Genomic DNA, 12,491 nt, shown 5'->3' on the forward strand with positions numbered 1-12,491 from the left:
TTAACCGTCGAAAATATGTTATTTTGCAACCCATTGAAGAAAACGCACGTCTTCCGCGCAGCCATCTTCCAGTTGATGCTGCTTCCTACTGCGATGCTTATTTAATGAACTAAGGCAGACGAGCCACAGTTGTCAACACCGCCGGCCTAAATCGGTGCATTAGATCATAAGAAATACGAGCAGGATTTGGCCATGCGGCCCTCGATCATGCTCCGCCATTCAATAAGATCATGGTTGATCCTCTACCTCAACTGAAAATTACCGACCTAGCCCCATATACCTTGATTTCCGTAATGTACATATCCATCTCAGTTAGGAATGTACTCAACGACTGAACCACCACATCCCTCTGCGTTAGAAAACTCCAAAGATACACAACCCTTACAATGAAGCAATTTCTCCTCATCTCAATCTTAAATGGCCGGCCCCTTATTCTGAAAGTTTGACCCCTAGTTCGGGCTCCACATCCAGGGTAAACAACCTCTCAGAATCCGCCCAGTCAAGCCATGAAAGAATTTATATGTTCTTCCTTCATAGCGTCTGCTGAATTGATTTCACCACAGAAAACTATGTTTAGCTGGATGGACAACAAGCAGGAAAAACAATGCAGCCAAAGGTTTATTCTCCAACCACATTCCCTGAGGCACGCGGCCATACAAAGGGACAAAAGCAGCACACAAGAGAAAAGGCGATTTGAATGCCGTTCGTAGTGTCGAATTTCCTCAATTTGACCGAACGCCATATGAAGCAACAATTTGAATCAGATATTGCATTTAATTTCAGTCGCAAATTGTAAAGCGATCACACACTGCAAACCGTACGCAAAAAGAAAATCACAAGGCCCGTGCGAGCCACTAAACCGCATTCAAATACAGCTACCAAATCAGTTAGCGTCAAAGATTTTGTCATTAGAAATTCATACATCTAGCATTTGGCTGAAAACAAGAGATTGCAGGGGCTGCTCGCTTCCCGGCCGCGGCGCTAGCGACAGCAACAAGTCATCCGCTCACAGCTGAGTCCTCCAACGTACTGGAACTGCATGTGACAGAGCAGTTCAATCCTCAGGCCCTGATTGGACACATTCAATGGGGGTGTTCTCGCGCCGCTCTATGTGATTGGTTGGTTGTTGTCATGTGATCAGGGTGCAGAGCGATGCAAGGAAGCTGCAGTTCTCTGGCAATTGTAATAGTTGCAAGCTTTCCATTCTAATCCATGTATGTGTAAACCTGAGGAAAGTGTAGAAAAGGGTTTTCAGAATGGATTATCCACTGTGGCCGATTTTCCTGCTGGATTTTAATGCAAGAACGCTGCACTTGGAGTATTGGTATAAGGGATGTAGAATATCCATGCTGCCTGGCAGAAGACTGATCGATGAAGCGATTGTTCCCATTGGAAACAGGAAGGCAGCAGCAGTATGCTCACCACTGTTCATTTCACGGAATCAAAGACTCCATTTTTAAACAATAGATGAGTTTGCAAAAATTAAAAGTTACTCACGTCTCTGGGTGGGCTCGAACCACCAACCTTTCAGTTAACAGCCGAACGCGCTGACCCATTGCGCCACAGAGACAGACATGAAAATTTTGCAATTGGAATTATTCCACATGAACCCATGTGATTATGTGCCAGAGTGTTCACAGCAGAGGCACCGATTTCGAAGCAAATGAGAAGCTGCGTGGGTCCAAACCACTGTCAGGGTAGTCGTGGCCGAGTGGTTAAGGCGATGGACTAGAAATCCATTGGGGTTTCCCCGCGCAGGTTCGAATCCAGCCGACTACGGCACCGAGGACGTCGTCCCAAATGATCGCTTTTTACCTAATTTGAACTGCTGCCTTTCGGTTCCTCTGCCGAGATTCAAAGCTACAATCAAACAAAGTTTCAAGCAGAAAGTATAACAAGCACTTCACCCCATTATGACATTACGAGAGGCCTAAGCCAAAGGAGAATACTACGTTATTTAACGCTCTTGGAACCGTCAAAGCAATTTTAACCGTCGAAAATATTTTATTTTGCAACCCATTGAAGAAAATGCATGTCTTCCGCGCAGCCATCTTCCAGTTGATGCTGCTTCCTACTGCGATGCTTATTTAATGAACTAAGGCAGACGAGCCACAGTTCTCAACACCGCCGGCCTAAATCGCTACATTAGATCATAAGAAATAGGAGCAGGATTTGGCCATGCGGCCCTCGATCATGCTCCGCCATTCAATAAGATCATGGCTGATCCTCTACCTCAACTGAAAGTTACCGACCTTGCCCCATATACCTTGATTTCCGTAATGTACATATCCATCTCAGTTAGGAATGTACTCAACGACTGAACCACCACAGCCCTCTGCGTTAGAAAACTCCAAAGATACACAACCCTTACAATGAAGCAATTTCTCCTCATCTCAATCTTAAATGGCCGGCCCCTTATTCTGAAAGTTTGACCCCTAGTTCGGGCTCCACATCCAGGGTAAACAACCTTTCAGAATCCGCCCAGTCAAGCCATGAAAGAATTTATATGTTCTTCCTTCGTAGCGTCTGCTGAATTGATTTCACCACAGAAAACTATGTTTAGCTGGATGGACAACCAGCAGGAAAAACAATGCAGCCAAAGGTTTATTCTCCAACCACATTCCCTGAGGCACGCGGCCATACAAAGGGACAAAAGCAGCACACAAGAGAAAAGGCGATTTGAATCCCGTTCGTAGTGTCGAATTTCCTCAATTTGACCGAACGCCATATGAAGCAACAATTTGAATCAGATATTGCATTTAATTTCTGTCGCAAATTGTAAAGCGATCACACACTGCAAACCGTACGCAAAAAGAAAATCACAAGGCCCGTGCGAGCCACTAAACCGCATTCAAATACAGCTACCAAATCAGTTAGCGTCAAAGATTTTGTCATTAGAAATTCATACATCTAGCATTTGGCTGAAAACAAGAGATTGCAGGGGCTGCTCGCTTCCCGGCCGCGGCGCTAGCGACAGCAACAAGTCATCCGTTCACAGCTGAGTCCTCCAACGTACTGGAACTGCATGTGACAGAGCAGTTCAATCCTCAGGCCCTGATTGGACACATTCAATGGGGGTGTTCTCGCGCCGCTCTATGTGATTGGTTGGTTGTTGTCATGTGATCAGGGTGCAGAGCGATGCAAGGAAGCTGCAGTTCTCTGGCAATTGTAATAGTTGCAAGCTTTCCATTCTAATCCATGTATGTGTAAACCTGAGGAAAGTGTAGAAAAGGGTTTTCAGAATGGATTATCCACTGTGGCCGATTTTCCTGCTGGATTTTAATGCAAGAACGCTGCACTTGGAGTATTGGTATAAGGGATGTAGAATATCCATGCTGCCTGGCAGAAGACTGATCGATGAAGCGATTGTTCCCATTGGAAACAGGAAGGCAGCAGCAGTATGCTCACCACTGTTCATTTCACGGAATCAAAGACTCCATTTTTAAACAATAGATGAGTTTGCAAAAATTAAAAGTTACTCACGTCTCTGGGTGGGCTCGAACCACCAACCTTTCAGTTAACAGCAGAACGCGCTGGCCCATTGCGCCACAGAGACAGACACGAAAATGTTTGCAATTGGAATTATTCCACATGAACCCATGTGATTATGTGCCAGAGTGTTCACAGCAGAGGCACCGATTTCGAAGCAAATGAGAAGCTGCGTGGGTCCAAACCACTGTCAGGGTAGTCGTGGCCGAGTGGTTAAGGCGATGGACTAGAAATCCATTGGGGTTTGCCCGCGCAGGTTCGAATCCTGCTGACTACGGCACCGAGGACGTCGTCCCAAATGATCGCTTTTTACTTAATTTGAACTGCTGCCTTTCGGTTCCTCTGCCGAGATTCAAAGCTACAATCAAACAAAGTTTCAAGCAGAAAGTATAACAAGCACTTCACCCCATTATGACATTACGAGAGGCCTAAGCCAAAGGAGAATACTACGTTATTTAACGCTCTTGGAACCTTCAAAGCAATTTTAACCGTCGAAAATATTTTATTTTGCAACCCATTGAAGAAAATGCACGTCTTCCGCGCAGCCATCTTCCAGTTGATGCTGCTTCCTACTGCGATGCTTATTTAATGAACTAAGGCAGACGAGCCACAGTTCTCAACACTGCCGGCCTAAATCGCAACATTAGATCATAGGAAATAGGAGCAGGATTTGGCCATGCGGCCCTCGATCATGCTCCGCCATTCAATAAGATCATGGCTGATCCTCTACCTCAACTGAAAGTTACCGACCTTGCCCCATATACCTTGATTTCCGTAATGTACATATCCATCTCAGTTAGGAATGTACTCAACGACTGAACCACCACAGCCCTCTGCGTTAGAAAACTCCAAAGATACACAACCCTTACAATGAAGCAATTTCACCTCATCTCAATCTTAAATGGCCGGCCCCTTATTCTGAAACTTTGACCCCTAGTTCGGGCTCCACAGCCAGGGTAAACAACCTCTCAGAATCCGCCCAGTCAAGCCATGAAAGAATTTATATGTTCTTCCTTCTTAGCGTCTGCTGAATTCATTTCACCACAGAAAACTATGTTTAGCTGGATGGACAACCAGCAGGAAAAACAATGCAGCCAAAGATTTATTCTCCAACCACATTCCCTGAGGCACGCGGCCATACAAAGGGACAAAAGCAGCACACAAGAGAAAAGGCGATTTGAATCCCGTTCGTAGTGTCGAATTTCCTCAATTTGACCGAACGCCATATGAAGCAACAATTTGAATCAGATATTGCATTTAATTTCAGTCGCAAAATGTTAAGCGATCACACACTGCAAACCGCACGCAAAAAGAAAATCACAAGGCCCGTGCGAGGCACTGAACCGCATTCAAATACAGCAACCAAATCAGTTAGCGTCAAAGATTTTGTCATTAGAAATTCATACCTCTAGCATTTGGCTGAAAACAAGAGATTGCAGGGGCTGCTCGCTTCTCGGCCGCGGCGCTCGCGACAGCAACAAGTCATCCGGTCACAGCTGAGTCCTCCAACTTACTGGAACTGCATGTGACAGAGCAGTTCAATCCTCAGGTCCTGATTGGACACATTCAATGAGGGTGTTCTCGCGCCGCTCTATGTGATTGGTTGGTTGTTGTCATGTGATCAGGGTGCAGGGCGATGCAAGGAAGCTGCAGTTCTCTGGCAATTGTTATAGTTGCAAGCTTTCCATTCTAATCCATGTATGTGTAAACCTGAGGAAAGTGTAGAAAAGGGTTTTCAGAATGGATTATCCACTGTGGCCGATTTTCCTGCTGGATTTTAATGCAAGAACTCTGCACTTGGAGTATTGGTATAAGGGATGTAGAATATCCATGCTGCCTGGCAGAAGACTGATCGATGAAGCGATTGTTCCCATTGGAAACAGGAAGGCAGCAGCAGTATGCTCACCACTGTTCATTTCACGGAATCAAAGACTCCATTTTTAAACAATAGATGAGTTTGCAAAAACTAAAAGTTACTCACGTCTCTGGGTGGGCTCGAGCCACCAACCTTTCAGTTAACAGCCGAACGCGCTGGCCCATTGTGCCACAGAGACAGACACGAAAATGTTTGCAATTGGAATTATTCCACATGAACCCATGTGATTATGTGCCAGAGTGTTCACAGCAGAGGCACCGATTTCGAAGCAAATGGGAAGCTGCGTGGGTCCAAACCACTGTCAGGGTAGTCGTGGCCGAGTGGTTAAGGCGATGGACTAGAAATCCATTGGGGTTTCCCCGCGCAGGTTCGAATCCTGCCGACTACGGCACCGAGGACGTCGTCCCAAATGATCACTTTTTACTTAATTTGAACTGCTGCCTTTCGGTTCCTCTGCCGAGATTCAAAGCTGCAATCAAACAAAGTTTCAAGCAGAAAGTATAACAAGCACTTCACCCCATTATGACATTACGAGAGGCCTAAGCCAAAGGAGAATACTACGTTATTTAACGCTCTTGAAACCGTCAAAGCAATTTTAACCGTCGAAAATATTTTATCTTGCAACCCATTGAAGAAAATGCACGTCTTCTGCGCAGCCATCTTCCAGTTGATGCTGCTTCCTACTGCGATGCTTATTTAATGAACTAAGGCAGACGAGCCACAGTTCTCAACACCGCCGGCCTAAATCGCTACATTAGATCATAAGAAATAGGAGCAGGATTTGGCCATGCGGCCCTCGATCATGCTCCGCCATTCAATAAGATCATGGCTGATCCTCTACCTCAACTGAAAGTTACCGACCTTGCCCCATATACCTTGATTTCCGTAATGTACATATCCATCTCAGTTAGGAATGTACTCAACGACTGAACCACCACAGCCCTCTGCGTTAGAAAACTCCAAAGATACACAACCCTTACAATGAAGCAATTTCTCCTCATCTCAATCTTAAATGGCCGGCCCCTTATTCTGAAACTTTGACCCCTAGTTCGGGCTCCACAGCCAGGGTAAACAACCTCTCAGAATCCGCCCAGTCAAGCCATGAAAGAATTTATATGTTCTTCCTTCGTAGCGTCTGCTGAATTCATTTCACCACAGAAAACTATGTTTAGCTGGATGGACAACCAGCAGGAAAAACAATGCAGCCAAAGATTTATTCTCCAACCACATTCCCTGAGGCACGCGGCCATACAAAGGGACAAAAGCAGCACACAAGAGAAAAGGCGATTTGAATCCCGTTCGTAGTGTCGAATTTCCTCAATTTGACCGAACGCCATATGAAGCAACAATTTGAATCAGATATTGCATTTAATTTCAGTCGCAAAATTTTAAGCGATCACACACTGCAAACCGCACGCAAAAAGAAAATCACAAGGCCCGTGCGAGGCACTAAACCGCATTCAAATACAGCAACCAAATCAGTTAGCGTCAAAGATTTTGTCATTAGAAATTCATACCTCTAGCATTTGGCTGAAAACAAGAGATTGCAGGGGCTGCTCGCTTCTCGGCCGCGGCGCTAGCGACAGCAACAAGTCATCCGGTCACAGCTGAGTCCTCCAACTTACTGGAACTGCATGTGACAGAGCAGTTCAATCCTCAGGCCCTGATTGGACACATTCAATGGGGGTGTTCTCGCGCCGCTCTATGTGATTGGTTGGTTGTTGTCATGTGATCAGGGTGCAGGGCGATGCAAGGAAGCTGCAGTTCTCTGGCAATTGTAATAGTTGCAAGCTTTCCATTCTAATCCATGTATGTGTAAACCTGAGGAAAGTGTAGAAAAGGATTTTCAGAATGGATTATCCACTGTGGCCGATTTTCCTGCTGGATTTTAATGCAAGAACGCTGCACTTGGAGTATTGGTATAAGGGATGTAGAATATCCATGCTGCCTGGCAGAAGACTGATCGATGAAGCGATTGTTCCCATTGGAAACAGGAAGGCAGCAGCAGTATGCTCACCACTGTTCATTTCACGGAATCAAAGACTCCATTTTTAAACAATAGATGAGTTTGCAAAAATTAAAAGTTACTCACGTCTCTGGGTGGGCTCGAACCACCAACCTTTCAGTTAACAGCCGAACACGCTGGCCCATTGCGCCACAGAGACAGACACGAAAATGTTTGCAATTGGAATTATTCCACATGAACCCATGTGATTATGTGCCAGAGTGTTCACAGCAGAGGCACCGATTTCGAAGCAAATGAGAAGCTGCGTGGGTCCAAACCACTGTCAGGGTAGTCGTGGCCGAGTGGTTAAGGCGATGGACTAGAAATCCATTGGGGTTTCCGCGCGCAGGTTCGAATCCTGCCGGCAACGGCACCGAGGACGTCGTCCCAAATGACCGCTTTTTACTTAATTTGAACTGCTGCCTTTCGGTTCCTCTGCCGAGATTCAAAGCTGCAATCAAACAAAGTTTCAAGCAGAAAGTATAACAAGCACTTCACCCCATTATGACATTACGAGAGGCCTAAGCCAAAGGAGAATACTACGTTATTTAACGCTCTTGGAACCGTCAAAGCAATTTTAACCGTCGAAAATATTTTATTTTGCAACCCATTGAAGAAAATGCACGTCTTCCGCGCAGCCATCTTCCAGTTGATGCTGCTTCCTACTGCGATGCTTATTTAATGAACTAAGGCAGACGAGCCACAGTTCTCAACACCGCCGGCCTAAATCGCTACATTAGATCATAAGAAATAGGAGCAGGATTTGGCCATGCGGCCCTCGATCATGCTCCGCCATTCAATAAGATCATGGCTGATCCTCTACCTCAACTGAAAGTTACCGACCTTGCCCCATATACCTTGATTTCCGTAATGTACATATCCATCTCAGTTAGGAATGTACTCAACGACTGAACCACCACAGCCCTCTGCGTTAGAAAACTCCAAAGATACACAACCCTTACAATGAAGCAATTTCTCCTCATCTCAATCTTAAATGGCCGGCCCCTTATTCTGAAACTTTGACCCCTAGTTCGGGCTCCACAGCCAGGGTAAACAACCTCTCAGAATCCGCCCAGTCAAGCCATGAAAGAATTTATATGTTCTTCCTTCGTAGCGTCTGATGAATTCATTCCACCACAGAATACTATGTTTAGCTGGATGGACAACCAGCAGGAAAAACAATGCAGCCAAAGAATTATTCTCCAACCACATTCCCTGAGGCACGCGGCCATACAAAGGGACAAAAGCAGCACACAAGAGAAAAGGCGATTTGAATCCCGTTCGTAGTGTCGAATTTCCTCAATTTGACCGAACGCCATATGAAGCAACAATTTGAATCAGATATTGCATTTAATTTCAGTCGCAAAATGTTAAGCGATCACACACTGCAAACCGCACGCAAAAAGAAAATCACAAGGCCCGTGCGAGGCACTAAACCGCATTCAAATACAGCAACCAAATCAGTTAGCGTCAAAGATTTTGTCATTAGAAATTCATACCTCTAGCATTTGGCTGAAAACAAGAGATTGCAGGGGCTGCTCGCTTCTCGGCCGCGGCGCTAGCGACAGCAACAAGTCATCCGGTCACAGCTGATTCCTCCAACTTACTGGAACTGCATGTGACAGAGCAGTTCAATCCTCAGGCCCTGATTGGACACATTCAATGGGGGTGTTCTCGCGCCGCTCTATGTGATTGGTTGGTTGTTGTCATGTGATCAGGGTGCAGGGCGATGCAAGGAAGCTGCAGTTCTCTGGCAATTGTAATAGTTGCAAGCTTTCCATTCTAATCCATGTATGTGTAAACCTGAGGAAAGTGTAGAAAAGGGTTTTCAGAATGGATTATCCACTGTGGCCGATTTTCCTGCTGGATTTTAATGCAAGAACGCTGCACTTGGAGTATTGGTATAAGGGATGTAGAATATCCATGCTGCCTGGCAGAAGACTGATCGATGAAGCGATTGTTCCCATTGGAAACAGGAAGGCAGCAGCAGTATGCTCACCACTGTTCATTTCACGGAATCAAAGACTCCATTTTTAAACAATAGATGAGTTTGCAAAAATTAAAAGTTACTCACGTCTCTGGGTGGGCTCGAACCACCAACCTTTCAGTTAACAGCCGAACGCGCTGGCCCATTGCACCACAGAGACAGACACGAAAATGTTTGCAATTGGAATTATTCCACATGAACCCATGTGATTATGTGCCAGAGTGTTCACAGCAGAGGCACCGATTTCGAAGGAAATGAGAAGCTGCGTGGGTCCAAACCACTGTCCGGGTAGTCGTGGCCGAGTGGTTAAGGCGATGGACTAGAAATTCATTGGGGTTTCCTCGCGCAGGTTCGAATCCTGCCGACTACGGCACCGAGGAAGTCGTCCCAAATGATCGCTTTTTACTTAATTTGAACTGCTGCCTTTCGGTTCCTCTGCCGAGATTCAAAGCTGCAATCAAACAAAGTTTCAAGCAGAAAGTATAACAAGCACTTCACCCCATTATGACATTACGAGAGGCCTAAGCCAAAGGAGAATACAACGTTATTTAACGCTCTTGAAACCGTCAAAGCAATTTTAACCGTCGAAAATATTTTATCTTGCAACCCATTGAAGAAAATGCACGTCTTCCGCGCAGCCATCTTCCAGTTGATGCTGCTTCCTACTGCGATGCTTATTTAATGAACTAAGGCAGACGAGCCACAGTTCTCAACACCGCCGGCCTAAATCGCTACATTAGATCATAAGAAATAGGAGCAGGATTTGGCCATGCGGCCCTCGATCATGCTCCGCCATTCAATAAGATCATGGCTGATCCTCTACCTCAACTGAAAGTTACCGACCTTGCCCCATATACCTTGATTTCCGTAATGTACATATCCATCTCAGTTAGGAATGTACTCAACGACTGAACCACCACAGCCCTCTGCGTTAGAAAACTCCAAAGATACACAACCCTTACAATGAAGCAATTTCTCCTCATCTCAATCTTAAATGGCCGGCCCCTTATTCTGAAACTTTGACCCCTAGTTCGGGCTCCACAGCCAGGGTAAACAACCTCTCAGAATCCGCCCAGTCAAGCCATGAAAGAATTTATATGTTCTTCCTTCGTAGCGTCTGCTGAATTCATTTCACCACAGAAAACTATGTTTAGCTGGATGGACAACCAGCAGGAAAAACAATGCAGCCAAAGATTTATTCTCCAACCACATTCCCTGAGGCACGCGGCCATACAAAGGGACAAAAGCAGCACACAAGAGAAAAGGCGATTTGAATCCCGTTCGTAGTGTCGAATTTCCTCAATTTGACCGAACGCCATATGAAGCAACAATTTGAATCAGATATTGCATTTAATTTCAGTCGCAAAATGTTAAGCGATCACACACTGCAAACCGCACGCAAAAAGAAAATCACAAGGCCCGTGCGAGGCACTAAACCGCATTCAAATACAGCAAACAAATCAGTTAGCGTCAAAGATTTTGTCATTAGAAATTCATACCTCTAGCATTTGGCTGAAAACAAGAGATTGCAGGGGCTGCTCGCTTCTCGGCCGCGGCGCTAGTGACAGCAACAAGTTATCCGGTCACAGCTGAGTCCTCCAACTGACTGGAACTGCATGTGACAGAGCAGTTCAATCCTCAGGCCCTGATTGGACACATTCAATGGGGGTGTTCTCGCGCCGCTCTATGTGATTGGTTGGTTGTTGTCATGTGATCAGGGTGCAGGGCGATGCAAGGAAGCTGCAGTTCTCTGGCAATTGTAATAGTTGCAAGCTTTCCATTCTAATCCATGTCTGTGTAAACCTGAGGAAAGAGTAGAAAAGGGTTTTCAGAATGGATTATCCACTGTGGCCGATTTTCCTGCTGGATTTTAATGCAAGAACGCTGCACTTGGAGTATTGGTATAAGGGATGTAGAATATCCATGCTGCCTGGCAGAAGACTGATCGATGAAGCGATTGTTCCCATTGGAAACAGGAAGGCAGCAGCAGTATGCTCACCACTGTTCATTTCACGGAATCAAAGACTCCATTTTTAAACAATAGATGAGTTTGCAAAAATTAAAAGTTACTCACGTCTCTGGGTGGGCTCGAATCACCAACCTTTCAGTTAACAGCCGAACGCGCTGGCCCATTGCGCCACAGAGACAGACACAAAAATGTTTGCAATTGGAATTATTCCACATGAACCCATGTGATTATGTGCCAGAGTGTTCACAGCAGAGGCACCGATTTCGAAGCAAATGAGAAGCTGCGTGGGTCCAAACCACTGTCAGGGTAGTCGTGGCCGAGTGGTTAAGGCGATGGACTAAAAATCCATTGGGGTTTCCCCGCGCAGGTTCGAATCCTGCCGACTACGGCACCGAGGACGTCGTCCCAAATGATCGCTTTTTACTTAATTTGAACTGCTGCCTTTCGGTTCCTCTGCCGAGATTCAAAGCGACAATCAAACAAAGTTTCAAGCAGAAAGTATAACAAGCACTTCACCCCATTATGACATTACGAGAGGCCTGAGCCAAAGGAGAATACTACGTTATTTAACGCTCTTGGAACCGTCAAAGCAATTTTAACCGTCGAAAATATTTTATTTTGCAACCCATTGAAGAAAATGCACGTCTTCCGCGCAGCCATCTTCCAGTTGATGCTGCTTCCTACTGCGATGCTTATTTAATGAACTAAGGCAGACGAGCCACAGTTCTCAACACCGCCGGCCTAAATCGCTACATTAGATCATAAGAAATAGGAGCAGGATTTGGCCATGCGGCCCTCGATCATGCTCCGCCATTCAATAAGATCATGGCTGATCCTCTACCTCAACTGAAAGTTACCGACCTTGCCCCATATACCTTGATTTCCGTAATGTACATATCCATCTCAGTTAGGAATGTACTCAACGACTGAACCACCACAGCCCTCTGCGTTAGAAAACTCCAAAGATACACAACCCTTACAATGAAGCAATTTCTCCTCATCTCAATCTTAAATGGCCGGCCCCTTATTCTGAAACTTTGACCCCTAGTTCGGGCTCCACAGCCAGGGTAAACAACCTCTCAGAATCCGCCCAGTCAAGCCATGAAAGAATTTATATGTTCTTCCTTCGTAGCGTCTGCTGAATTCATTTCACCACAGAAAACTA

At 45.6% G+C, this 12,491-nt stretch overlaps 9 non-coding genes across 9 annotated transcripts; 5 read left to right on the forward strand and 4 right to left on the reverse strand.

The window, feature by feature from the left end:
- Positions 1 to 1,496: 1,496 nt before the first annotated feature.
- On the reverse strand, positions 1,497 to 1,570 carry trnan-guu (transfer RNA asparagine (anticodon GUU)). The gene has a single exon. It is a non-coding gene; the product is annotated as a tRNA-Asn (tRNA).
- Positions 1,571 to 1,697: 127 nt separating this feature from the next.
- Positions 1,698 to 1,779, forward strand: trnas-aga (transfer RNA serine (anticodon AGA)). The gene has a single exon. It is a non-coding gene; the product is annotated as a tRNA-Ser (tRNA).
- Positions 1,780 to 3,482: 1,703 nt separating this feature from the next.
- trnan-guu (transfer RNA asparagine (anticodon GUU)) lies at positions 3,483 to 3,556 on the reverse strand. Its single transcript has one exon. It is a non-coding gene; the product is annotated as a tRNA-Asn (tRNA).
- A 128-nt stretch (positions 3,557 to 3,684) lies between these two features.
- Positions 3,685 to 3,766, forward strand: trnas-aga (transfer RNA serine (anticodon AGA)). Its single transcript has one exon. It is a non-coding gene; the product is annotated as a tRNA-Ser (tRNA).
- A 1,905-nt stretch (positions 3,767 to 5,671) lies between these two features.
- On the forward strand, positions 5,672 to 5,753 carry trnas-aga (transfer RNA serine (anticodon AGA)). The gene has a single exon. It is a non-coding gene; the product is annotated as a tRNA-Ser (tRNA).
- Positions 5,754 to 7,456: 1,703 nt separating this feature from the next.
- Positions 7,457 to 7,530, reverse strand: trnan-guu (transfer RNA asparagine (anticodon GUU)). The gene has a single exon. It is a non-coding gene; the product is annotated as a tRNA-Asn (tRNA).
- Positions 7,531 to 9,443: 1,913 nt separating this feature from the next.
- On the reverse strand, positions 9,444 to 9,517 carry trnan-guu (transfer RNA asparagine (anticodon GUU)). Its single transcript has one exon. It is a non-coding gene; the product is annotated as a tRNA-Asn (tRNA).
- A 128-nt stretch (positions 9,518 to 9,645) lies between these two features.
- trnas-aga (transfer RNA serine (anticodon AGA)) lies at positions 9,646 to 9,727 on the forward strand. Its single transcript has one exon. It is a non-coding gene; the product is annotated as a tRNA-Ser (tRNA).
- Positions 9,728 to 11,632: 1,905 nt separating this feature from the next.
- Positions 11,633 to 11,714, forward strand: trnaf-aaa (transfer RNA phenylalanine (anticodon AAA)). The gene has a single exon. It is a non-coding gene; the product is annotated as a tRNA-Phe (tRNA).
- Positions 11,715 to 12,491: the final 777 nt, after the last annotated feature.

The sequence above is a fragment of the Somniosus microcephalus genome, unplaced genomic scaffold (genome assembly GCF_052327205.1).
Source record: "Somniosus microcephalus isolate GS21.2 unplaced genomic scaffold, FLI_Smic_1.0 unresolved_chr9, whole genome shotgun sequence".
In the NCBI taxonomy this organism is placed as follows: Eukaryota; Metazoa; Chordata; class Chondrichthyes; order Squaliformes; family Somniosidae; genus Somniosus; species Somniosus microcephalus.